The sequence below is a fragment of the Abramis brama genome, assembly GCF_963993115.1.
Source record: "Abramis brama genome assembly, chromosome: 9".
Taxonomy (NCBI): domain Eukaryota; kingdom Metazoa; phylum Chordata; class Actinopteri; order Cypriniformes; family Leuciscidae; genus Abramis; species Abramis brama.
Genome location: NC_139971.1, coordinates 39,704,003 through 39,730,604, shown reverse-complemented (window position 1 = coordinate 39,730,604; position 26,602 = coordinate 39,704,003). Strand labels below are relative to the sequence as shown.

The window sequence follows — 26,602 nt, the reverse complement described above, 5'->3', positions numbered from 1 at the left end:
TGTGTCCAGGGATGCTGGAAAACTGCATTAAGGATCTGTAAGACTAGAAAGAGATATTGTTTACTTCTGGATTGCTTATGGCTTCAGAATGGCCCTGAAGCATCCAGCCAAAGCGTCATAAAAACCCTCCTTTGTACGCTTGGACATTATTTTGCACTGCTGCATATGTACTATAGATATGAAGAACAAAAGCGGTCTCTGATGGAGGCATGCCAGCATCGCTTCCACCAGGGACTATGGATCCATTTGACTAGAACTTGATGCATTAATTTCCACATCATTACATCCCATAAAAAGTGGGCATCACATTCTTGAAGTAAAACTGTCACTGTTACTTACGATATGATTTCTTTGAAATATGACAGCTGGAAAGCAGCTGAAAATAAGCAGAACATACAGTTGAAAGAATATACTTAAAGGGGTGTTATAACGCACCGTTTTTGTGTCTGTCCCTTTAAATGCAAATGAGCTGCTGCTCCCGGCACAGAGGGCGGAGCTTCAACAGCTTGTGTCCTTTTACCTCACACAGACATGCACGGAAAATTTCAAAAACTTTTAGCCTTTTATGTTCAAACCATAGTCAGACAAAGATGGAGAGACTCAAGAAGAATTGACAATATGTAGAATGCAACAGAACATTTCCGAATGGTTAGTTGATGAATTTATGTAACTTATGTGTAGTTATCTTCTAGTCATTGATTAGCATATTCTGTCTCAATAATCTATAAATTGCGTTCCCGGGGGTGGGGTTTATGTAAATTTTAGGGTTGGTGATGTCACTAACCCGGGAGGAATGTTGTGTAGTCCCTACCAGCCATTTGTTGTAGTCCTTAAAAAGCAATTTCTTTAAAAGAAAATATCTCCCTTTGCTTTGAACTTTGAGCATTGTAACTTTGCAGACGTTGTTTATGCTCAAACAGCAACATTACACACTAACTAAAGTTAGAAAAGTGAAATCATAATCAACCACCCCTTTAACGCAATATTGCACGGGCCAGATCGCTCTTCTTGGATGAATGATTGATTTAACGACTCATTCATAAAGACAGTGACTTGTTTTGTTCCTGAAAGAATTGAACAAATCAGTTGAGTGAATAATTCAGTGACTCTGCGTTCTTGTCTGTATTTGTGGACTTGTGAAACGTCATCAGTTGCGTCATCCAATTCAAAGTTCACATCCAGCCAAGTACAGTTCAAATCCCTGGATGTGTTCTTGATCCGCCCCTTTTATCGAGGATGCATCAAGAGGTGACTTGAGACAGCCAGGTATCCCAGAATGCATCTCGCACTAACCAGCAAGCGTCAATAGCAGAGGGGAAAACCCACGTAATTTAAAAATACAACTGTTTTTGTGTAGAGTTTTTCAGGTGAGAATGTAGTTGTTTAAAGCTCAAATCGGTGGTTTATTTATAAAGATTTGGTAATTTTCCTAGTTTGGTAATATATCCTAATAAAATCTGAATGTGCTTTGATATTTTTAAATAGCCTGATGTATCCTCAGGCTGTTGCAAATAAAAAAATGGCCTAATACAGGTTGTGCTGAACGTTCTCAAGTTATACAGTGTGGTTCTACCGTAGAGGTTATGTCCTTGAACAAGGAAATGCAATACAGCCGACATTCCTTTTGACCTGATAGGATTTCTCTTCTCTCCTATCATTTTTCTGGCATTTTACAGACAGCAATACACTGAGTGCTTACTCCAAAGTCACATTTTAATGTACTCAGCGGTAGATTAATATGACAGAAGGAAGGAAAGAACTGCTGACACACTGGGATGTTTGGTATCGGCAACAGCAGAAAGTGCGGTGTCAATGCTTCAGAGCACAATGAGTGATTTTGCAGTGAAACCTGACATCTGACTGGCTTCTTAACCCACTGTAGCAGCACTACCAGTGTCATCATGGCACTGAACAAGCAGAGAGTGAAGATAAGAGAAAGGATACAAAGCTGGAGTGAGATAAAAATAGGCACAGAGAAGATGTGTAAAAAATAAATGGACACAGGTCTGTTGTGATATGGTTGCGGACAGCAGCAAAAAGTGAAGTACTTATAGTACAATTCAACTACATAAATCATTAAAGAGACGCTTAGAAGCGTATATAGTAGGCATATGTCACATGAATAGTTTTGCTTGAGTAGGACAATATTGATTTTTCCCTGATTAATTGTGGTTGATTGATATTTTAACAGTCCTGAAAGCAATTCTTATTATAAGATCGATCTCCTTTGCCTATATTTTCAATGGCATCGGTAGAGTGTATTTGGGTCCTGTTGTTAATGTTTAAAAGTAATATATTTTTTATAATGTATCAAGTTAAAAGCTTCCCTGTGTTTGTTTCCTGTGACATTTTTCTGCACTTTTCACCACAGCAAAAGAAATCATACCTTGTCTGAGGTGTGATTTGTCTGTACTGAATGCAATAAGTACTGCGTAATGGTAATAAACGTCTTTTGTCCTGTCCTCAGAAATGTCCTGTTTAATGTGTTCATGTTTATTCTTAAGGACACAGTGCCAGAAGTCTGCTCTGCTGAGCAAAGCTAGTGATGACGTACATGTTTGGGCTGAGATGAGATGGATGCTTGCATGACCAGACAGTGTAAATCTGCCTTGAGGTTCTTGTAGAACTAAACAGCTTAAGTCTAGCAAAGCACACTCATAATGACAAACAATGGCCCACACATCAAGGAATCAATCTAGCATGCCATTCATTTGGGTGTAGTAGTTCTTATACCACTTATCCACACAGCCACCCACAAAGGCAAAGAGGTTAATACTTCTCTCACTTGTAATGCTGTCGTTTCAGACTGTTTGATTTGAGAAAGGGATAAAATACATGAAACTGAGCTGAATTCATTTCCAAGAGCCGAGGGAGAGATTGAATAGGAAGGATTGATTGCTCTTGCGCTGTGTGAGATTAAAATTCATCCCTGACTTTGCAGTGTTCCATTTTTTCTAATATGATTTCCTTAAGCTCACGCGTAAATTAACATGTTACTGCTTCCGACTTTGTGAAGAGCTACAGGGATACAACACAGGGACTAGTTCACATTTAGTTACTTAAAAGGATAGTTTGCCAAATTGAATGATATGAAGGCATTTTCATTTTTTGGGTGAACTATCCCTTTAACAGAAGTTAAGGGCTATACTGTGAATCCAGATAAGTTTGCAGAACTCAAAAAATTTGAGGTAATCAGTTACATAACATTTTTCAAGTTACAAAATTCTTTTCGTACTCGTACAGTTTAATTGCTCTTAACTTGAAATATTTGAGTAAGCTAATTCATACTTTTAACATAAAATTATCATGTAATCTCAATTTAAATATTTTTAGTAGTAGAAACTTGGCTAGCTTTAACTAGCTATTTCAGTAAATGCTTACTTGCTAATTGGTAACACAATGCTTCGATCGCAAATTAAAAGAAACAAGTTCATAAAACTCAAAACAATGAAACAATTCAGATTACTTAAAATGTGTCAGTTTTGTGAACTCAAAAGAAAAAGAAATGTCTAAATACTCATAAAAGTTGATTTGATTGAACTAATTGGTTTAATTTAAGTTTACCCTACTCAAACCTATTAATTATTTGGAGCATTAGGGTTTGCAGTAAATCTTGCTTACCATACACTGTGCAGTTTGTGGGCATTATATAACTTTCATATAAACAACAACAACACATGTTTTTATTTGTTTCTATTCTGTTCTAAAACAGAACTACCATATCACTTAGGGAGGACCACTATTGTGTACCGCCTCAGGGCTTCCAACTGCTAAAAAAGTTGGGCATCCATCTTGCAAATCCCACAGAGGATTGTGGAAATCTGGATTTATATTTTTCAGTAGCGAAGGTTCTCCTCCTCCCTCTGGTCTTCCCTGGGGCCCATCATACTGTAACAGAAGTTCTCCACCAGTGCTGTTTTTCCATAGCTTTTTGGAGAGCCTCCAATTCCCTTATTAAAGGAAATGTTAATTAGCATTCCTTGTCAAATTTGCTTCATGAGCTCTTTAGGACTCAATAAGTGTCTCCTCCAGAAATTGTGAGCTGTAGTTGGGCGAAAGCAGGGGTGTAAATCGTGGGGGGGTTGGGGGGGAGATAACCCCCCCCAATATTAAAATCTATGCATTGCAACCCCCCCAATATTTATACCATGATCGCATGAAAAGGAGGCATCAGGAGGCATACCCAAACTTCAACCCCCCCAATGTTCAAACCAAATCTACACCCTTGGGCGAAAGAATTAAAATTTTATGAAAAAACCTAATAGTGAACTACTGCATTCAACAGTGCTATTTGTTCCTGTGTAGTTATTTATTAATAACGGAACAATGTTCTAAAATGCTACCCATTTTAGTATGTACTAGGCAATGTCTTTTATAGTCATGTCCTCACTTCCCCTCTTCCCATTTATTTCTCCCATCTTACTTCACAGACACATTTACGGTTCATTAATTTCTATGCATACAAGATATGTTGAGCTTATGTTGCTATTTGCATAGTTTAGCAGCTGCGTGCAAACAGGCTAGGAGCATGCAAACGCCATATGGAAGTGCTTGCGGTAAATGCTACACACTAGAAACGCTCTTCAGTGATGGGATTACTCTAAAGAGCAGAAAAATAGACACGATAAAAAAGAAAAAGATTAAGTGTGGATTTACTACACACTCTATGGCTCATTTACTTGCATTACTCGCAGCCATGTAAACGCTAAAATCATGTCACATAAATAAGCCACAATGCCATGGGTTTGTCTCAGTTTCTGTGTTGGACATTCATGGATTTAATCGTGAGTTTGACTCAAATGCGAACACATCCGTTGCACTCCCACACAGCTGTAAGTAGACTCTTTGGAGTATCGCAGCAGCTATAATTGAACTCATGCAAGATACGAGGATTTTCTGATGATATCAGATCAGTCTCGGGAGCAAAGGTTACTTCCTTTTTCAAATGTGGATGTTTCCTATTGATTTCTTAATGAGCAGATAAAGAACAGCCTATTAATAGATCTTGTTCTGGGTTGTTTTGCGGATGTATGCCACCACTCATGTTGTGTGGTTGAGAGAGGAAAGCACATTTTTATTCACAGAAAGGGCTAAGAAATGAATTACTGTTCCATATTGAGAGAGCATTTTATTATCTATAAAACGTTGAGGCTCCACAGAAAGGGTTAAGAAATGAAGTACTGTTCCAAATTGAGAGAGCATTTTAACATGCAAGGCCACTGAGGCGCAAGGATGTCAAATCAAACGCTTCATTGTGTCTACAATACAGAAGCCTTCTGGAAAACAAGCTAGTTTCTTCTCTTAACACACTGCTCTGACCATGGACGTGGATGGGCTTAAGTGTCTTCCCCTAGAAATATAAATTAATTATCCATGTGTCAGGGGTTGCTAGGCTTCCTAGGCCTGCTCACATCTGCCTAACAGTGGGCTGATAACATGGACCGGACTCATAGACAGATCAAATAACTTAAATCAACACTTCTCCTGTCTGGTTCTTATTTATTTAAGGACAGAGTTTTTCATTTAGAGAGCTCATGTATAATGAGAGGCATTTTTATCCCTGTGGGTGGGATGGATGGGCAGATGTCTTTCCATTTGTGCATTATCTATCTATCTATCTATCTATCTATCTATCTATCTATCTATCTATCTATCTATCTATCTATCTATCTATCTATCTATCTATCTATCTATCTATCTATCTATCTATCTATCTGTCTGTCTGTCTGTCTGTCTGTCTGTCTACCTTTTATTGCCTTTTGTAACTATACTGTATAATTTGATATAACTCATTTTTAAATACTTAACAAAAAGGATTGTCTTTACAGCATTACTTTAGTTTTATTTTGTGTTATTGTAATTATAGATAGTTGCGTAGGTTGACCCTAATTACCCACGCGATTTGAAAAGTAATTTCTGTAAATATTTGTATCTATTGCAGATATCTTATTTTATACCCACTACATGCATACTGTTTATTGCTTTAATGCTTAGGTCTGTTATATGTCCTAGCAAACATGTTAAAGTGTGATCGCGTCTATAAGATATGGTCATGTGGTACAGAGTTGAAAGGTAGGGTGGTAGGGTGGTGGTGGTGGTGGTGGTGGGGGGGGCACAACAGCTGCTAGACCTCTGGTGTTAATTAACTCCCAGAACTGCCGATCAGCCCGGGTCTCTCAAGCCGCTCTCTCTCTGCAGGATCAGGATGTGCCACTGAAACACTGCTGTGCTGGAAAGGACAGTCTTTCCATTCAATTCATCACATCCACAGCCTCCTGGTGTTTTCAGACCATGTTTGTGCACCTTTGTATGTTGGAGTGTGTTTGTGACAGCCATTGTGCTGTTTTATCTTAGACACTCATTTAGCAGTGTTCAGAGTCTGAGTAGACGCTCACTAGCCGATGGAAGATACATGACGGCTGGACTCCTGGATTGATCCCGAGACTTGCTGATTAGCCATCCGTCCTTTTAGTAAATGAGACTGTGAAGTACTGTGATTTACTCAGGATTGTTGCTTCTCTGCTTTTCAAGTGTTTACCAACCATATATGTCAGGGCAGTTTCACGAGGAAAATATAATTTTTGCAACTTTGCCTCCAAAACACTAATGTTGAGACATTTCCACCCATTTCCATTTTGGAGAATTTTTGGATGTTACGGTGGTTTGAATTACGCAAAACTATCGAAGACCATTTCTACTTCAGAGATATTTCTCACAATTGTGACTTTCAGTGTGAATTTCTTTCCTTCTCTAAGCTCATAATTAAATTCTTTTTGGGCAGTGGAAATGATCTTCCATTCAAAACATTGTCTCGTTTGTTATATTGTCTTTATATCATAATAATTACTTCCTACTATTATATTTTTGACTTCCTTTTGCGCAGAAAACAAGTAAACAATTAAACAACGAGTAGATGACAAGTGTTTAATTAACATTTTAAAGTTTATTCCAGGGGAAGTGTGTTGAATGCAGCATCAGAGTTGGGGTTTGAAATAGCAAAGAAAGCGAAAATTGGGTTAGACGGGTAGTTTATATTTTGATTTAATCTAATTGGTTTTTTTCCAATTATTATTTGAAATAATGAGCACCAATAAATTGCACACAATATGTCAAAGAACAGCCATTAAAAAAAGTAAATCTATTTTTTTTCTACCTTTAACAGCATGAAAGCATGTTTTTAGTGTGTTTCTTTGTAGTACAAGTTTTCTTCGTCCAGTCAAGACGTGTGTGCTTTGTGTTGGTTTCATCACTACATGTGTATTTCTAAATCAGGCAGCCCACATCAACATACAGAAAAATCCATCCATGTGTCACATCCTCAGCCTCTCCGGCTCTCCCTGTTCCTCATCTCAGATTGCATTAAGTCATTCTGGCTTCCAAATCATCTGCAGCTTTCACCTTACATGTTTTATTCCGCCCCTAGACTCAGACAGACACTCTCCGGTAATAACAGGCCTAAGATATTTTACACCAGCAGGAAGATTGCTGAAATCAGATGGTGTGTGATCTCCCCCTGAGTCCGTCGAGCTTCTAAACCAATTCTCACATTCGCAGTAAAACTCAAAATTTTCACAGAGCTTGCAACCCTAGCAAACGCTGAAACTACACACAATGTTGTCGGACATCCATTTCAATTATTTATTGCGGTAGGTTGACAACCCATGCAGCCGCTCACACGGACGCTAACTGAATCCCTAACATGCCCGAGTCCCGCTCAAGGCATTTTATGGCCAAAACATTAGCATGACATCTCTGGCAATGCCCCAGTTCCTTCAATTTAGTCTCGAGCCCATTTCAGATATAAGAACTCAAGGCAAGAAAGATCTGTTTTCGTTCGTTTCATTCTGTTATGCCGATAATTAAAGTAATGGCCAATAATATATGATGAAGCATTTCATTTGCTCTAATAAAGTGTTCCCTGCATTTTCTTTTCCACCAAGTAAGCACAAAAGCCCATAATGACTGTAATTGCGCAGGCAGAGCTGAGGCTTGGAGCAGCTGAGGATACTCACAAGTAATAGTGTGCCCTTTCTCCCGCGGCCAAAGTGGACACTTCAGTAATCCCAAGACTCAATAATCCTCGCAGACCGGGGGGGTCGAGAGCGTGGAAACGGAGGATGAGGATGTGTTTCTGGGATTGTCAGGGGTTCTGAGAGGCAGCGGCTGGCATCCAGACCACGTGGGCAGTCACGTCCTCAGCAGCGCCTGTGGAGACAAGAGGGGTCATCTGTGAGAGAGAGAATGGCTCATTCTCATCCTCGGACAAAGACCCTTTGAGAGTCAGGGGTAGAGGGGAGGGCAGGGTTGGAGTAGGCGTCATTCATTACTGGAGATTATTTATGGTGGGAAATATGGATAAATATAAATGTGGACTGTAGGTTGTGTGTTCAAGTCAAGTCACCTTCAATTTATATAGTGCTTTTAACAATATGAATTGTTTCAAAGCAGCTTTACAGTGATAATAGGAAATTACAGTAACAGAGATTGTTTTGGCTTTACAGCAGCTCTAGGATAAAGTTATTGTCCAGCTAAAGTTAGTTTTGATTGATTTATTCACTTCCGTTGTGAAGATCATTAGTTATTAACTTAGGGGCCGCTAACACGACACCGTTCTAACAGAAAACCCTCAACGCGCGTGTTCACACTGCACCTGAACCGATTGAATTCAAATCTGAATCTGATTGCAGGTGATGTTCAGGCAGTGTTATCAATATCGGGATGTACTCACGGAGGCTATATCTCATACAGGAACATTATATATATATATACTGTATATACATACACACACACACACACACACACACACTTAGGCCTATATATATATGTCAAAATTATTGAATAATTTTAGTTTTGCTCTATTTCTTAATATGAACATCTTACATTTGTCCATTGCAAACCTGTTTTTTTTTTTTTTACTTCTGCCACACATAAAAAAAAAAGTTGTGGCCAGAAGTTTTCTTCAACCTTCAGAAAGTGTTTTTTACCCACACTTGAATCGTTTTGACACACGCCTGCATTATAAATAAAGTTTCCTCTAAAACCAGCTTCAAGTTTTGATTTAGATTTTTTCCGCCTCCTGTTGCCTGTACTCTTTGTTGGAGGCCGAATCCCTGCTAAAGTCTGAGATCTTATTTGATGCTGTCCATTTAGATCCATTATTGATGAAGGCGAGAATGAATCCTGTGTCAGTTAAGAAAGTTATGCATCTGGCCTGGAGCCTGTCTATCGATTCAGTGTAATAGGCAAAATCACACGTCTACCCACTGATCAAAAGAGATTGGGTGGAATGAATTTCTTTTAACAGGTTATTGACAGGACCACAACAGAGGCATACAAGTTATCGCCAAGATCCATTCTAATAATGGAACTTAAAACAAATTGGGTTTAGTAGATAAAGCTAATACTTCAAGACCTTTTTTTAATGTTTTCAAAAACCCTATAAAAATTTGATGTTGTGTTTTTCGACTTTTAGTCAATGTGTTTAAGCTTGGAGGCCATCTATATGCTAGTAAACTTTAAAATGTTGCTAAATAGACCATAGCAAGTAGCAAAAGTGCAAATTGGTTCTGTTCTAGAACTTAGTGAGCTGCCTTGGCAGACTTTTCAGGCTGTATGCATGCTCCTGACATGAAGTCTGTTTAAAAATGATTACGCTTCATATAACACCTTCTTTAGACCAAATTCTTACTGTATATAGCAGTGGTTCTTAACCTTTTTGACTCCAAGCCCCCCCCATTGTACACAGCAACATTTAAAGGGTCCCAATTTTAATAATGTAGGCTAAATAAAAATATAATTTCAGGATTTCAAAATTTTAAAGAGCCAAATGTTCTTCAGGCTTCCCACAGGAATTTCAGGAATATACTTGGCTTTCTAGTTGTTTGCTATTTACTGGGTTAAGAAAAACAAAAAAATGTAAAAATGTTTTTACTCATATATAAAATAAAATAGTAAAATAGTTTTCAGACCAGCACACCCATGGGCGCAAATGCATTTGCTATTTAAACAACGTAGTGCAGGATGTGAAAATGATAACTGCGTCAGGCTGAAACTAGCAAAAAACACTTGTGTCGTGCTTGGCGCTGTAAGATAGGGCCCTTTGTCTTAAAATGTCTTAATTAGGATTTCAAAATTTTAAAAAGCCAAATGTTCTTCAGGCTTCCCACTCTTTTTAAGCAATGCATTTACATGGCTTTCTAGTTGTTTGCAATTCACTGGGTTAAGAAACTCAAAAATTATTTTTTTTAAAAAGCCTCTTCAGAAAGTCTCTTCAGAAAATTTAAATTCATATGGATTAGTTTTACGATATTTTTATGAACTTTTTGAAGCGTCAAAGTTCTAGTTGTGTAGCTATCAATGGAGGGTCAGAAAGCTCTCAGATTTCATCAAAAAGATTCGTGTTCTGAAGATGAATGAAAGTCTTATGGGTTTGGAATGACATAAGAGTGATTAAATGGTGACCGAATTTCTTTTTTGGGTGAACTATCTAAAAGACTGCAAGTACATATGAAGTGTGCCATTTGGGGCAGGGCCATAGGCTTCATATAGGGCAGGCAATCCCAGAATGCACTGTGACAAGCTAAAAAAAAAAATATGGCAAATTAACAAACTATAAATATACAGAAATATCTAGAGTTTGACAAATAAAATCACTCTTAATGTAATGTGAATGTCCGGAAAATTGTTAAGTTTATTGAGCAGCTCATCCCAGAGGACTGTTAAACAAGTGTCCTGAGAATCACTTCATGTGCACTCATGTGCTGACAGTGAGAGATGTACAGCTGGATGTGACCCGTGACGGATGAGGGGATTAGTATTGATCAAGTGTGCAAGCCCACAGACACGGAGGATGAATCAACAGTCCATTGCTTTCTATTGCAGTGTATTCGTACTCCACCCTGCAGTCAGCGCCACTTACCACATCAACCGTGCCATAAATCCCGTGGGAAAGGGGCTTGACGTGGTGTTTGGCAGCAAGAAATGTCAACCCTAATATCTCAATGACGCTCTGTGGCTCTTGGACCACTGCACACATCTGCATGTGGGAAATGTACAGGTCTTATACAGTCAGTTTGTCTCCATGGAAACTATAGCTATGGCTAGTATGGAGGGAATCCATAAAGTCTGGGGAGAGGGAAGAAAGATACTTTGGGGGATTTTATTAGGCTAAATGTCAGTGTATGATTAACATTAATATTGGAAATGTTGCCGTTAAATACTGCATATCCAGTCTGTCATTCATGTTTTATAACATTGGGTCAGTTAACTGCCGATGGTTCCCTCAAACATTTCTGTCGACAGAGACGTTGCGAATGCTGATGTCAAAATTGCATGTTGCGCATGTTTAACAATGTAGGCGGAAAATGCAAGAACGCAGTACAGACAAAAGGCCATCTGCTGAATGTTTGATGTGCACGGTAAACTGATGCTGTCGATAATGGCTGGGTCCAGTTTTGCGAGAAGACATCTGTCATTTACTGGAAAATTGGTGGGTTTTGTAAAGAAAGAATTCATCCCCCATCTTAGTCTCATGTTATGATTAATTCAGGCAAACCCACACGAAGTAAATGCTTCTTTATTCTGTAGTCAGTAGCCCACATCAATAATTCACTTCTTGGCAAGTTCCGAACTTCTCTCTATAAAGTTTTAGAAGTGACTATAGGAAAAAAATAAAAATAAATGTGAAACTCGTGCCATAAAACCTCACACTGATACTTCAGGCTTTGTAACTAATCACTCAGTGTGCTATAGAAATATGTTTCAGTATTTTGTATTATTTTAAAGGTTTAAATATAATTAAATATAAACTATTGGTAACTAAATGTGAACAAATGTTAACAATATTAACTTTTATTTATTAATTTTTTTTAACAAATGCATTAAATTGATCAAAAGTGACAGTAAAGATATTTATAATGATACAAAAGATTTCTATTTCAAATAAATGCTGTTCTATTCATTAACTTCCTAATAATCAAATAATCCTGACTTTTTAAAAATCAAGGATTCCACAACAATATATATTTGTGGATAATAATAATAATAATAATATGTATTTTTAAGCAGCAAATCAGCATTTTAGAATGATTTCTGAAGGATCATGTGAGTCTGAAGACTGGAGTAATGATGCTGAAAATTCAGCTTTGATCACAGGAATAAATTACATTTTAAAATATAATAAAATAGAAAACGGTTATTGAAAATTGTAATAGTGTTTCACAATATTGCTTTATTTACTGTATTTTTGATCAAGTAAATGCACCTTACATATATTATATTATATTATATTATATTATATTATATTATATTATATTATATTAGGACTTCAGCAAAAGCTGGTGGTGATGATTCAAGGCTGTAAAGTATCTGCGAGGTACGCTGTCAGTTGTGTACAAGCAATAATGAGGACAAGAAATAATGTCATGTCTGCCTGTATATATAAAAACTATTCAGGAATGAGAAAAAAAAAAGTTAAAAATAATTTCAAAGAGAGCTTTATCATGCCTTATTTGCTGCATTTCTTTCATAAGTATTTCTGAACAAGTTGTAATATCTGTGGATAATAACTGATACTCATCATTTAATATGATTTTCGGATGTCTTTGTTAGGTAAGCTTGTGTTAAATTAATAGGAATGAAAGTAGCACAGCTAGCGTGGACTCGGTTGTTGAATAGCATAGAACTGTTTTAAATGAGTTTCCAGTTCAATCAATGCGTTCTCTAATGCTTTGTTTCAGACCTCCTCCTTCTACAGGTTCAGTTGAATCTAAGCCGATAGCAGTGTTAGTATTTTCTGTTCTTCACAAAGCTATAAAACAGTGGAATGAAGTGGACAACTACCCAAACGTACTCTTAAGGGACCCATGTTGCTCACTGAAGTATATATTGTTTTGAGATTATATTTGATTGCTTAGAGAGTGAGGAGCCTTCACCTTATGAACAGTATGAAATTGAAATGTGGTAGACGTGTGATTGAATACTTATTGTTGTATGCCTGAGCAAGAATCCTTCGATAACTTCACCACCAGATTCAAGAGGTCCGACTGGTAATACAAATGCTAAAATGTCTCTGTCACAGCAGCGTCGTGTGTTCTCTCCCCTGCACATGATCTAACCCACAGCTAGGGGGCATGTTTAGGGTTAAATCCTTCTGCCCAGAACTGAAACTTTCTCTTTGCTTCCTTTGAAGGAAACCCCCTTTGAAAAGTCCTGGGGAAAAAAGAGAGGTCCGCTAAAGCCTGCCGGCTGGAAGCGTGCTGATAACAGCTTTATCTGGATATAAGCAGTGTCCATGCTCAGGTTATGAGTTCTGGCACACCTGCATCTAAACTGCACTCACTCATCTGGGTTTCCACAGGAATGGCTCATAGAACAGGTGCATTCGTCCTGTCTAAACACATGAGCCGATCCATGCGGGATAGCCAGGTGATAAAGGTGGATGAGAAAAGCAGGTTATCACCCAAACCTTCTCAAGGACATTTAGAAGGACAATCTGATCTAAGCTCATCTAGAAATGACTGCAAAGCCTCACAACTGAAGGTGACCTTTTTGCTAAAGATTAAGCTTTATTAATGCACCATATACCAACCACCATTTATTAAAAAAGAAAAACACACACAAGAGGGGGAGTAAATGATGATACAATTTTCATTTTTGGGGTAAACTGTTTGGGAGAACTTTTATCTCCTTTTATTTCTTCAAAATGCCTTAAAATAATTCAATTTAAAAGAGAAATGTTGACATACAGCGAATATGCATGGTTTGTGTATTTATCTTATCGGAAAATAAAATTTTAGTATTATTGATCTACTATTATAGTTTTTGTTAATATTGTGAATTAGATATTATTATTTTTTATATTAGCTGTTTTCATTTAAATTTTAAATTTTTTAATAATTTTGTAGTGTTTGTACTTATGTCTGTTTTTTATTGTTTTAGTTATGAGTTTTTGTTTATTTTATTTTATTTTAGATATTTAGTACTTCAACTTAAACTAAATGACAATGAGAAATGTTGCCTTTATTTATTGCCTATTATTTTATTTTTATTTTATTTTATGTTTATTTCAAGTATTTAGATTTTGTATGGTTTCAGTTAACGATAGAAAAAGCCTGAAAAGGAGCATACGAGATTACTGGTGTCTTTTCTCAGTTTGATCTCCAACACTGTCTAGAAGAAACAATTGAAACAATTTCAGGTGTGATTTTTCTTTCCTATACATTCTGTCTTGCCGTTTTCTATTTTTGGAAGGATAATAGTGTCAAGCATTTTTTTTAAGGCACTATTTAAAGTAACATCCTTCACAGTCAACTGCAGCCCTTCCTCACAAAGAAACGCACATCAGAGAGAGATATCGTCCCAGTCAGCGCAACAGACATGAAGAGTCCAGACCTCTTCTGCATTCCTAGCTGTCGCTCAGCTCTCCTAGCCACTTTAATAGCAGCAAGAATTCAATTAATCCCAGGAAAAGGGGAGCATGGGTTCATTTTCTGCCCTGGCTGAAGTTGCTTACAGCATCTCTGTTTACCCCGTCTCTCTCTGTGTTCTGCCCCGGGCTCTGCACTGCCTGAAAAATACAGAACTAGAAAAATTGGTCCAGGCTGGTTTATGCCGTTAGAGCAAACCAGCAACCCATGATGCAAAACCAATCCAATGCTGGATTTTTCGTGCCCAATCTCAGAAGTTCCCAAAACAGTGCTGGTGCCCTGCTTGGGTTAAATTTTTAATGAGGGACAACTGAGAAGAGCCTAGTAGAAAATTCTGTAAAAATATCTGAACACAGTCAGGGCACAAAATATATCCACATTATTCCTACGCCCCATGACTCTTTGAGTGAATTATGGGTGTAACTTCCGTTAAGCTGTAAACAATCAGTGAAAGACTAGCTCTATGGACGCAATAATATATTTTTAAAACTGTTTACAATGACATTACATTATTCTACTCATCCTTCAACCATTGAACATTAAAAGGACATTTAAAAGTGTAAAAGCATCAACAAGGCTCTTTCAACAGACCATGAATAACCCCAAAAGCGTGAATCTTTCCACAGCAAAATCGGACGGTTAAATATCACTGTGGTAATCTGTATTATGTAACATACGTTGCCTTAATAATTATTATAATAATAATTTATATACTTCAGCATTGCGTGATACTATTTCAAAGTGATTTCAGTCATTTTGACAGATAATAAATTGTATTTACCTGTGAAAACAAACCTGGAAAGAGACGTGAGGATTTGAGGAGAAAAAAAGAGAGATTCTTTGTGCATTCCAGTGAATTATTAATGGCATATATCATAAGTTAAATCGGGAGAACAGACCGCAAATGTGCAGTATATGTTGACGTTTTTCATGCAGTGACTGAAAAGAGCTCTTGCCATAGATATTCTTGTTATAACATGTCACGTGTTACGTTATTCTCATGTTATTCTTAAATAAAACATGGAATAAAACTGATAGCTCATTGAGTCAACCTGACGGATAAGCTTTATTTGTAGGGCAATCTTATGATTTGAAATGGTTCGTTTCAGTCTTTTTGAATGGAAGTTCCCAAAACCGGAAGTGCCACCCATAATTCAAAACGCAGTAAGATCGTCAAGAATAAGGTGGATATGCTAATGCATGAAACAGAATTGGGTTTGCTGCATCCCTCAGTTATGAAGTACTTCATACTTTAAACTTTTAAAAATAGTCGGGATTTGCACGTACAAACAAACTCAGAGCAGAAAATAGATGAGGGCGGTTATTCCACCCACTCATGAACACCTACACTCACCTCTCTCCCACTGAACATGCTCTAGATAATCCACAAATGGAATGAAAGTTGTCTCTTGTGTACCAACTTGACACCCTTTAATGTTATGTAGCTGAATATTATCAAGTATATTCATTTATATAGTACCAGGTTAATGTATTTAAGTGTTATGTTTTAATACATATTTATTTAAATGCAGCTGCACAGATTTTTGTACATGCATATTATACGCATGTTGTATGTGTGTGTATGAACTGTTTGTATACAAATATTCACAAGTATCTTTATGATTCTTGCATAAAATAATCTAGTCATGCATTTTACTGAATTAATTTTAATGTGAAAGGGGCGATATCATTTATAATTTTTTTTATAGGCCTACTGTATATTGCACTTTATATTTAGCTGAACTTTAGCAAATTAATTTAATTAGAATTACCCTAAGTCTGTTTTGTTTAAAAAAATAAATAATTGTTTTTTGTTTTTTACAAAAATATTTGGTGTTGATCCATAGTGTCATGATTCCTGTCCTGTGTTTCCCTTGTCTTGTGTGGACTTTTATTTCCTGTCCTGTGCCATGTTTTGTAGTCCTTTGTAGTTTTTCTTGTTTATTAGTCTCCCCAGGTGTTTCTGATTAACCACACCCCCTTGTTATCTTGTTTAGCTTGTTTGCCTGTGTATATAAACCTCTGTGCTTCAGTTGTTGTTTGTCGGTCGTTGTAGCTGTTTCCATGTTCCTGTCCTGAGTTCTGTGTTCCTTTGTTTGCCCTGGAGTTCCTGTTTGTTTCATTAAATTAGTTTTGCGTATGGATTCTCTCTCTGCTTCGTCCTTGCCTCATCATAACAGAACGACCGACCAAACGATGAATCCAGCAGCTTTAAATTGTAATCTCCAGCCAAGTAGGCGTCTACGCCTGATTCTTATCCCCAGGATGCCTGCAAAGCCTGAGTCTCTTCGTGTCATGCCTGCAAAGCCTGAGTCTCTTCGCGTCACGTCTGCAGAGATTGTTCCCGTCATGCCTGCCGATCCAGAGATTGTTCACGTCACTTCTTCCGATCCAGAGACGGTTCACGTCACTTCTTCCGATCCAGAGACTGTTCACGTCACGTCTGCCGATCCAGAGACGGTTCACGTCACGTCTGCCGATCCAGAGACGGTTCACGTCACTTCTGCCGATCCAGAGATTGTTCACGTCACTTCTGCCGATCCAGAGATTGTTCACGTCACTTCTGCCGATCCAGAGATTGTTCTGCCGATCCAGAGGGTGTTCACGTCACTTCTGCCGATCCAGAGACGGTTCACGTCACTTCTGCCGATCCAGAGACTGTTCACGTCACTTCTGCCGATCCAGAGACTGTTCACGTCACGTCTGCCGATCCAGAGATTGTTCACGTCACTTCTGCCGATCCAGAGACGGTTCACGTCACGTCTGCCGACCCAGAGACTGTTCACGTCACGTCTACCGATCCAGAGACTGTTCACGTCACGTCTGCCGATCCAGAGACTGTTCACGTCACGTCTGCCGATCCAGAGACTGTTCACGTCACGCCCGCCGATCCAGAGACTGTTCACGTCACTTCTGCCGATCCAGAGACTGTTCACGTCACGTCTGCCGATCCAGAGACTGTTCACGTCACTTCTGCCGATCCAGAGACTGTTCACGTCACTTCTGCCGATCCAGAGACTGTTCACGTCACGTCTGCCGATCCAGAGACTGTTCACGTCACTTCTGCCGATCCAGAGACTGTTCACGTCACTTCTGCCGATCCAGAGACTGTTCACGTCACGTCTGCCGATCCAGAGACTGTTCACGTCACTTCTGCCGATCCAGAGACTGTTCACGTCACGTCTGCCGATCCAGAGACGGTTCACGTCACGTCTGCCGATCCAGAGACTGTTCACGTCACGTCTGCCGATCCAGAGACTGTTCACGTCACGTCTGCCGATCCAGAGACTGTTCATGTCACGCCCGCCGAGCCAGTGTCTCCGGACAAGATGGCCTCTTCGCCGCTGGTCCTGCCCAGCTCAAAGCCCTCTTCCACATTATTATTATTATTATTATTGTTATCATACACTTTTCATTAACTTCGGTAGTACAACAAGGGAATTGTAATTGGTTGCTTTTTCTGTAGAAAGAGCCGATCTCTGTTGATGTGTCTTCATTTTTTTTTATCGTTTGTTGGACCATGCGAGCCACATGATTTTTGCCAAAGAGCCAGGTATGGCTTGCGAGCCATAGGTTCCGTTCCCAACCAATAGTGTACACGAATCAATAGATATACGTGACCTTTCCATCGTGATGTCGGTCAGCCATCACAACCCTATTTTGTTATTGTGTGAGTGTGACCAATAACGCGTGAATGCAGCATGATCTGAATGCAGGGAAATACACGGAAGTGAATCGCCATCATTAAGAAATGAGATCGCATTCATGCTTGAATCGAGATCGTGATTTTTTTTTTTTTCGATTAATTGTGCAGCCCTAGTTGGTGGGTCATCTTTATTGAAGTTACCTTAATATTTGTTTTTTGTTTCGAGCGTATTTCTAATTTTTTCACAAAAATAGTTGGTGAATGCCTTCAGTATACCATCAAATCAGTAGAGAGAATCACAGAATTGGTAGTTAATGTTCTATGAAGAGCAAAACGATTCCATATACAGTGTCACTATCTGTCAGTCATGAATTAAACACATATTCAATGTATAATAGGGAAAATATGACATGACCTCATGTATTTACAGATTACTCATTGTGGTTATAAGGTGACGTCCTGCAAATAAGAACTACTATTGGAGCAGTCAGGCAAACAATGAGAAATTCCATTTGCATGCTCCAGCAATTGAATTGAATGAGGATGGAAATTGCGTGTGGCTCCCCGAGCGACCTGACTGGATGGTTAAAGAGGTGGTGTTCATTCTGCAGGGAGCGAAAATCACTTTGCCTGCCACTGTCTGCATGTCAGTGTAATTACAACCACATAGGGACAAGGGGAGGACCGTGATACCCAGTTGATTATGGCCTTAATAATATGCTGGAAATGAGAAGCTTTTCGCTGGGTCTCTTGTGTGTCCGAACTGGAGTGGTAATGTTTGTATATTTTTGCATTTGTCTTGTGAGCTGGATTTGGAGCTCTGCATACTGATTTCAAGACTGCATATCCACAAAAATCAAGGAACAAATCATTCGTTTGGCTAATTCACAACACAAATTTTGGCTTCAAATATGCACCCGAAGGCTCAGAAATTGATCCGACTCCAAAATCGCACCTGTGGAAATTCAGTTTCTCTCCAATTCCACTCATTCCTTCTCACTCCCTCAAAATATCAATGCATTTTTCAAGCTGCCTATCCTGCTATCTTCCAAAAGAGGCATCTGGGGGCCAATCGCATTCAGCCACAGTTCTCCTCTCTTCTGCGCTGCCAAGCTTTTTGCTGAAATTACCGCCAAGGGTTTTGTCACTCCATAGCCATTGGATGAGTGGCAGCTCTCTACAACTCAAGCAAAGCCCACATGATCAGACACCAACAAGTTTGCGTGTGCGAGAGAGATAAAGCCGGAGTGAGAGAGGAGGAGAAGGCACATCTCGTCTCATGTTTAACGCTAAATGAGATTGCCTGCATCTGCTCCCTGAAGAACCCTAGGAAATAAGACCGTCCCTGTCACTTTGTTCTTTTCTTGTCGCCTCTGTGATGCTCCACTTCTGCAGTCTGCAGAGAGGCACTTTCTGACAGCCGAGAAGGTTTCACTTTTGTGCCATTGGGCACTTCCATAATTGTCTATGTTTGAAAACCAGCACCACTACATTGTGCGAGTCACTGCTTTGTGCATTATATTCTCCCAACCTAAGAAAATGTGGCTCTGATCTTTACAAGACACCCATCCGTCAGGGCACTTCATGTTCTGAAGTCTGAAATGAAAGCAGTTGTCTCTCCTGAGAGATGTTTCAGTCACATTAACTAGGTTATATTACAATGCTAAAGGCGATCTTTCTCTTTCTTTATGTGATCATGAATTCATGTTTACTCTCCCACATGTTTATTTTACAGATGTACTCGCATCCACCAACTGTCTTTCTTTATTCAGATTTCACATCAGGTCCATGCCGTTTGACTGCGTGAAAGTGCTAAGATTAGTCTATGAGTCTAGTCTATGCTAAGATTAATATGCATGATCGCGAATTAGAAAACGAAAGTAAAAAAGCGAGCGCGTATTCAAAAGCATTTTTAATACCCCACATATTGATAGTGGCTCCCTGATGCCTGCAAAATATATATATCTAATACCCCAGGTGTTATCGGTAATACTGGTGTTGTCACAAGTTTATTTACTGGTGTGAAAATGTCTTCGTGACATCTCTAGAGAAAAGAGTACTATGTCCGAATTCACAATATTCATAAAACAGTGCACAGATTACCTACTACTGGCAAGACTCTGGAGTGCATGTCCATTGGACTCTTTACCATCCCATGAAGCCATGGGAGAGAATTTGTGAATGGCAATGAAGTGATACAACTGTGGTCACATGACAGTATCAACATGGCGGATATTATATGTCCAGATAGTTTTGTGTAGGTGACGGCAAAAGGTCTGGACTATTTCATTGGCTAATTGGCTTTTCAAGGGCATCTGACTGACATGTAAAGCAACCAATCACAGTTAGTTTTGTTCTACATCATGTTTAGGGCCGTCAAAATGTAACGTCGATGTCCTTACAATAACAGACTGGCGTGTGAAACTCTTGAACATATTTTAAAGAGTCTATGCCGTGAACTTTACATGCTTCACATAACTGAAAATCCAGCGTTTAGTTGATCCTGATAAGCGCTCATTGTCACAGTTGTAAACATGACAGCTTTCTTCTTCCATGAGGGGGTTTGGCATCACGGCGGCTTTGTTTCCAGGCAGAACTAGGGGTGGGAATCTCACGATTCGATTCGATTACGATTCAGAGGGCTGCGATGCGATGCTAAAACGATTATCGATGCATCTTTTTTTGTGTGTGTGACTACTTGGTACTCTTAAAGCAAAGAATTTATAATGACCCATAAAGAATTTACTTCCAATATATTTTATTAATAAAACAAATGGAAGTGATTTGGCAAGTCAACTGTAAGGTTACATTTGCCAGCATATGTCCCAACATTGCAAAGAACCAACAGGAATGTGTGCCTGTACTAGCAGCATACTTGTAGTAAATGAATACAAACTTCAACATATTCTGAATCTCTAACATAAAATAATAGACTTACATCCTCCTGTTGTGTGCAATGAGCAATATAATCCTTCAGACAAAAATCCTTCAGACAAAAAAACAAAAAAACACACACACACAAAAAAACATTTTGCTTTCGCAAAATCACAAACAGCTTTCATACGAAACAATATAGAATTATGTACCAGCAGCTCTCATGCAAACATAATGCTTGTGGACGTACGCATATTCTGAATAATTAGTAACATACAAAGCTGCTCTTATACACAACTAAATAATAAAGAGTTATGACTTGAAATGTTTGCTGTATACAACAATCAAAAACAGCTTATACAAAAAAAGTAAATGAACATCTGCAGAGAGCACTCACAACTTTTTGTGACTGGCATTGCACTGATACACATTGTACCTGTGGAGGTACAGTAAACCTACGTATAACGTACGTATAACAGATCGGTTTACAGCATATTGATGTGAAAACTAAACAATACAGAAAGCAGCCCTCATACAAAAATACTAAATAGTCCACAATGAAATGATGCCTATTTTGCATACGTTAGCTTTTAATGAAGAGGGTGCCGTTCGGATTTCGCGCTCAGCCATCATGCGTCTCTGTTATGCGCACGCCACAGTCTGTCCGGGCGCTGCTCTTCCGCGCTTCAGAGTTCAGCCTTTTGCGTTCCATCAATATAGCGTTGTTAGAAGAAAAAAAAAACTTTTGATTTGAAAAAAATTGATTTTTGACATTTGTGAATCGATTCAGAATCGTCCACGTCCGCATCGCGATGCATCTGAGAGTCGATTTTTTTTCCCCCACCCCTAGGCAGAACGTTAAAGAACGCAACACACACGTCTCCTGCTAATCCTGTAGAATTCAACCAATCAGATGACGACTTTGAAGTGTTTCCAGTTAAGTGTGGCATCAGCATTCAGCCAGCAGTCCGTGAGCGTGACGTCTGAGGCTGAGACTAACGTCCGGATTACATTTATACTATAGAACTTGTGTGATATTTACTTACATATACTTATGTATCTACCCAAAGTAATTATTTTTTCAGGCGCAGCCAAGCGGCAACCTCCCCGTCTCTCTCTTGAAACCAACACGGAAGTGAGTTAAACTGCAATTCATTGACTGGCCGCTTGGGCTGGCTGCAGAAGTGAGTCAAATCTGTATCTCCCCCATGTTAAAATTACCAACTTTACAGCAGAAAAAAACATGTTTACAGCCTGGATCTCTATGTGGCTTTGGTCTATACAGCTAATTTTGCCCTTCATGACAACTGTGAGGGGGTGAATTTTTTTATAACTCATCCGTTTAGTTGATTAATATTTAAATGTCTGCATTTAAGGGTGTGGCCACTTGAGTGACAGGTGGATTGCTGCTGATGTCAATGCTAGCCGTTTGTCTGCTGTTACTAGCCGTCACTTCACCTCAGCAAATGTTGCTGCTGAACTTGCCTTCTCTGCAGTGTTTGTGCTTTTTTTTCGGGATTATTTCATACAATTTAATACACCCATTACTTGGGTACAAAGCACACGGCTTTGGATTTCGCCGTTGTCGTCGAGTATCGTTCGAGAGAACAACCAGCGCTGTATTTCAGTTGTTTTCCTCTGTGAACATGCACTAATGGATGTCTGACAATTTCGTTGCTTTTTGGAGTTTTCAAATTTAAAAACGTCAATAAAGGCTCGTTCGTTCTGCTCTCACGGAACAGATGGATTATAATATGCTTATGTACCGTCAGATGAAATGCAGGTGTCGGCGCTTTCTCCGTCCATGCAATAAATGCACATCCTTGAATGAGCGCGGATTTTCTAGCGCATTTACTTGAACTTCATAGGCAATATATCTATGGTTTAACCCATTTGAGAGGCGGCCAAAATCAGAATTTAAAATGGACTGAAAAGCTCTCTACGAATTTGACGAGCGATGCCGCGCTGACGGACCATAGACTATAAAAAAGTGACTGACATGGCACATAAATCACTGTCACACACACTCTCAGAGTAATATTAAGTTACTGCATAATACATTTTCAACTAGCAGAATAGTACAGAATCACGATACACAGTCTCACTTGTAGCCATGTCTTTTAACTATTAAGTTATAATATTTCGAAGGGCAAAAACAGGAACTTTTAATTGGCTTTACATCATCAAGTGTCACTTTAGCGCGAGGCCCTGTGTGCAGTTGCAGACTTGGTACTGTCAGTAGCATAACGTTATCAAGCATTACCCAGAGCCGTTAACAGCCTGAGCTAACTCGATCACGTCGAGCTATTTGGGCGTGATTTCTCGGCCTCTTTGCCCATTTTCTGTTAATCCGGGAGTGACGCAAGGCCAAGATGGCGACGGCCGGCTCCGCCCACTTTTGGCTTCAAAAATGCTCTTCAGAAACCTACGGGTGACGTCACGGACACTACGTCCATATTTTTTTACAGTCTATGGGCGCAGCCTGTGATTTGAAATCCTGTTAGCTAAATGCTATTTCAGTTGGATTAGCTTTGTAAGTTAGTTCCTGCTGGTAGATGTGGTGACAAAAAGCATTTTTCTCCAGTAGAGATTCCAGAGAGTTCCAAATTTGAAACTACAAACAGTGTACTTGTTGTCTGCATCCTGGGATAGAAGGCGGCATTTTATAATTGAAAACTTCACACTCTTCACCTTTAGATGACATTTTTTGGAACATTTTTGCTGTTTGAATCAGACTCTGATTATCAGCTCAGACAAGGCCGCCTACAGAATGACTTTTTTTTTTTTTAAACATCCCTCCCAGGGACTCTTCCACACATCTTGCCTGGCCTGTGTGTAACACTAACATGCACTCAACTTAAAAATATGAGCATTTCTTTCATGCTAACAATCATTTTGTCTACTTTTATTAAGGTCCAAAAGTTTTTTTTAAATCTTGTCTGATTTGTTGTTTAAATAAATTATATATTTTATATAATAAAAAATATATATATATATTTTTTAATAATAAATACATTTTATGATAATACATATTTAATAAAAAAAAGATGATATCATCAAAAAAGTTGTATTATTATAATTCATTATTTAATTCATCTCGGTAAAATGGTTGGTAAAATGTCTATTTTTAAATCTTATGTGCAATTACAAACATTTTATAATATTACAATATATACATCTTGTTATAAAAATAAATATGTAATTTTCAAATTATCAAAAAGTTTATTATTTTTAATATGAGAATTTCTTAGTAGTTGTTGGTATTTCACCCTTTTGCGTTAAATAATATTTTTAAAAATTAAAAAAATTAAATTGCAATTAAATAAAACAGACGTTTTATAATACAGTGTTTGTAGTGTTTTATGTATTATAACAATATATTTTGATACTTTAAATTCACTACATCTAGCAAAGTTGGATGGCAATGTTTCATCTCACCACGCAAGACAGAAATACACTTGCACGTATGGAAGGTCAACTGACATTTTTCTGCAGTCTTGTTAGATTCAAGGAAACACTGAGGAGATACAGTAGCTCAGCTGTGGATGCAGAGAGGCAGCATCTTACATTTTATCTGCATTGACATGGATTCATGGGTGTGTGGGGGCGGCGGTGAGGGCCTGACAGATTTTCACTGAATGTGAATTGATGTTTACTCTTTCACGAGCGAATGAAGCAGGCCTTTACACTGTGCATGCCTCAAAGATCCTGTAATCCTACAGCAGGCTTGCTGGCTTTGGTGAATTCAGGCTACAATTAGCACAGTGTGATTAAAAAAGCACACCAGGGAGCCTCCACAAACAAAGCTGAACTTGCCACCGAGGCAATAATTTCGCACCGATTATTTATTCCTTTCTGCACCCTGAGCGCTTAGGAGAAAATCAATAACATATGCAAACATCCCGACCAAACACCAATCGCAAATCACTGGCTGTAAAATAAACACAGCGCAAAGACAAACAGAGAAGTGAGTTTTGGTCACCGATGGAGCTGTAACGGCAGCCTGTAGGTGTTTCTCACACAAAAATCAAGCATCCATGTGAAAAGCAAAAATAAATCAGAATATTGACTCTTCAAGGTGCCCTGGGTTGCTTAAAGATATCTTTTGGTTTGTTAACAACATCTTTCTCTTTCATATTGGGGTTTTGTGAATGGCTTACAGCAACATATGAAAATCACTTTTATTTACAAGCAACTAATACTTTTTCGTATACTATGTATATATTTTGTACAGTATATTATTCTTTTTACAAGGCTACTTACAAAATAACATATAATGTGAATGTTGAGTTACCCTGTGACACAGGTTTAATGTTTAGATAGCTTCATGTACTCAGTTAGACTGATTTTTGGTAAAACAGAAGGTGTTCTTCCCATCACTGCATTCTGTAATATAAGTAATATTCTCAGGATTTGCCTACGAGTGTATGGGGGGAGTGCAGATTATTTCTGTTAGTGAATGCTCTTTTAATCTCCTAAAGAGACAAGGCGCTTACAGAGGCATGGTCAGCATCCAGGTCTTCATGCCAATTGAACTAGCATTAAGAAATACTGCTACTGTGAGCTTGTAAATGAACCCAACAAGGCTTGAGATGAGCTGCTCTCTCCTTCAAACTGAGCATCTTGACCATTGTGATGATGGAAAGTGTCCTGAAATATACCATAAAGATATAAAGACCTCCATCCGCGATTAGTTAAATGCAGTTCAGCCGAGGATATTTTCAGATACTGACAGCGAGACAGACAAGCACCCCGATTTAATAAAGGCATCTACTGAAAACTCTTTCTATTTTATTCACAGCTGTCTATAAAATTAGCTCCATCGCTGCATTTACCTGCTCGAAATGTGAGACCCAAATTGCTTCGACACAAGGCTGCACAGTCTCAGTCTCAACCGCATCTGCCATACTCTCAGCAAAATCGTGTAAGTGGCAATTTGGGCCTTATTGAACTGAGCTAAAAGCAGGGTAAGCTATTTGTCATGCTGTATACGCAGCCCCAGACAGCATTTCTGGGCTTAGGGTGGCTGTTTTATGAACTAGTATAGAGGAATAAATGGATCAGACTCTGTGGTTTCTTATTGTGGTTGAAGATTCTCATTCTGTGTCACTCTATAACACGGCCGGTTTATTTAACCTCAGGCTCTCTGTTTATTAACAAAGAACTCTAAATTAGAGGTTAAACTAGCTAACTAAAGACAAACTGTATGTTAGAGAATATTGGCCGGCTTGGGGAATAATAGTAGCCTGGGAAAACCCTGACGAACTTCCGGCAAATTTGAGATTTGCTCTGCAAAATCGAGCCCATTTCCATTTTTTCCAAATCGAGGCACCGATCACAAACGTTGAGGCGGGCTTTACACGATGACGATAGCGCAGCGACGTTGAAGCAGACTTTGTACGTAACAAAGATGGCTGCCGCCGTGGAACATCCGGAAAATCACTCATTCGAATCAGCTACGGCATAGGGAAAACCCTGACAAACTTCTGGCAAATTTGATATTTGCCATTCAAGCCCATTTCCAATTTTTCCAAATCGAGGCACCAATCACAAACTTTGAGGCGGGCTTTACACGATGACGATAGCTATCGCGTCTGTTTTAAGCGATTTGAACGTTTCCTTTTTGTTAAAAACCGAGCAAAGAACAACACTGTTT

General features: G+C 38.7%; 1 protein-coding gene across 2 annotated transcripts in view; it reads right to left on the bottom strand.

The window, feature by feature from the left end:
• b3gat1a (beta-1,3-glucuronyltransferase 1 (glucuronosyltransferase P) a) overlaps window positions 1–26,602 on the bottom strand; it is an 88,961-nt gene that overhangs the window by 40,894 nt on the left and 21,465 nt on the right. For both annotated transcript variants that reach the window (XM_084123801.1, XM_084123802.1), the window contains exon 2: window positions 8,013–8,205. The gene's annotated coding sequence lies outside the window, so the exon portion shown is untranslated. The remainder of the gene's footprint in view (window positions 1–8,012; window positions 8,206–26,602) is intronic.